Source organism: Borostomias antarcticus (assembly GCF_949987555.1).
Source record: "Borostomias antarcticus genome assembly, chromosome: 35".
In the NCBI taxonomy this organism is placed as follows: Eukaryota; Metazoa; Chordata; class Actinopteri; order Stomiiformes; family Stomiidae; genus Borostomias; species Borostomias antarcticus.
In genome coordinates, this window is record NC_140268.1 from 81,654 (window position 1) to 83,882 (window position 2,229).

Genomic DNA, 2,229 nt, shown 5'->3' on the forward strand with positions numbered 1-2,229 from the left:
TTTAGACTAATGGTAAATGGACTGCACTTATATAGCGCTTTTCCACCTTAGCGGCACTCAAAGCGCTTTACAATGACCTCTCATTCACACACACATTCACACACCAATGGCGGTAGCTTCCATGCAAGGTGCTAACCTGCTCATTGGGAGCAATTTTGGGGTTAGGTGTCTTGCTCAAGGACACTTCGACATGTGGACAGTCGGAGCTGGGATTCGAACCACCGACCCTTCGATCACTGAACGACCCGCTCTACCAACTGAGCTACAGCCGCCCTACACACTACACAGTCTGAATGTTCCCAAATCCCATCTGTAACGGTCAGTATTACAAACCGATTTGAAAAACAAAATCATCTTGAGCAGTAAGTCCTGCAGCGTACAAAGCTAGTTATCCGTTTTCTTTTGACATCCAGGCACTAGGGCTGGGTATCGAGTCGAATTTCAAGAATCGATTCGATTCCGATTCACAAGGTTTGGAATCGATTATCACGATTCAATTCGATTCAATATCGATTCGGTTAGTGTTACTAAAACCTGTTTTTTTTTTTTAGCTGTAACCTTAATTACATGACTGCCAAGTTATGCAACACATCAATACTAGGGCTGGGTATCGATACTGATTTCCACAAATGAATGAATGAATGAATCATTAAATGAATTAATGAACTATTCATTCCTTCATTTATTCATTAAATAAAAGATCGATTTTGGGATTCATGAATCGATTCAGAATCATTTGATTCAGAATCGATGAATCGATTTTTTAAACCCAGCCCTACATGGCATACGAGCTCATCTAGACACACAAGCTCATCTAAGAAACAGGCTTCTCTCAAATGAGCAAGAACATCATCTAAGACGAAATCAAGGATTTACAACTGTGTTCATCACGTTGTTCAAGGTTCAAGTTTATTTCTCTCCCTAGGGAGACATTCTTAATCGAGGCAGTGCTGCATTACAAAAAACCAGAATAGCAAACAAGACATGAAACGTGACACGGGGACACTGCATAGTTTATAGTTGTATAAAAAACTAGGCGGCCGAGCTCACATTTCAACTCCTGGCTAAAATATTTAAGGGACATGTAGCAACTGTGGACCAACGACAATAGGATACAATTCACTTCCTGTTTTACAAGGAGACAGGTTTAGTTGTAGCGTCGTTACCCAAACCTCCTAGAAAAGTCTATGAAGGTACAAAAGGCACTTTCTATCCAAAATAAAGTCTGTTGAACAGTAGTGAATACTAAGGCACTCATATGATACCACGTAGCCCAACATTCAATGTCTTCAGTTTTTTCAGTAGCAGTGGAGCACAGACAAGGTCAAGAGTAACAATCATTAGGATCATTATCGTACGGCTTAAACTAGGCTATTAGCCTCTTGGTCGGACTGGCTAATTAACAAAGCCGGCGCTAATTAGCATCGTAATCCTCGTTTTCTTCACTGGCTGTATGGAATTGTTATAGATCTTTCTTTGAAGATATCAGAGGAGCCACAAGTATTCCTACTTCACGCATCGCTCGGTTGAGATCAAAATGAAGTGAAAACCGGCCTCTCTGATTGGCCCACTGCTGGATCACTGCAGCGGAGGTTGACGAATCCCCTCGGGGCACTTTAGATGGACTCTAGACAGGCTTACAGATAAAGCCCTCGTCCCCTAGGGGTACCAAGCCCTCTTCCATACTGAGCCAGGTCTCACAGCGGCCGTTTCCAAGCTCAGGTAGACGGAAATCAAAAGAAGTCTTATTCAGTTGGGGAAAAACTCGGGCGAATGACTCGCTCTCTTCCCCAACAGTGAGCTACACATCCCGTCCACCAACCCAAACCCACACATCCTACCCCCGCCCTTCAGAAAGCGACATAATTAGCTTTAAAAAGGGCTAATGCGCCGGCTCCCCGCGTCTGAAGAGGCCGAGTGTCTCCCGTCTCCCCTGCCAGCTAGCTAGCGGTGTCTGGCTCGCCCGCCGGGCAGACACGGCTAATATTTACGTCTGTCCGCCGTCTCGCCCCCTCCGTCCCGGCCGTGTGTTTGTCCACGGCCGACCCAGAATCCCCGGCCGACCCAGAACCACGGCCGACCCAGAACCCCCCGCCGACCCAGAACCACGGCCGACCCAGAACCACGGCCGACCCAGAACCACACCCGACCCAGAACCCCAACCGACCCAGAACCCCAACCGACCCAGAACCACCCCCGTCCCAGAACCACGCCCGACCCAGAACCACG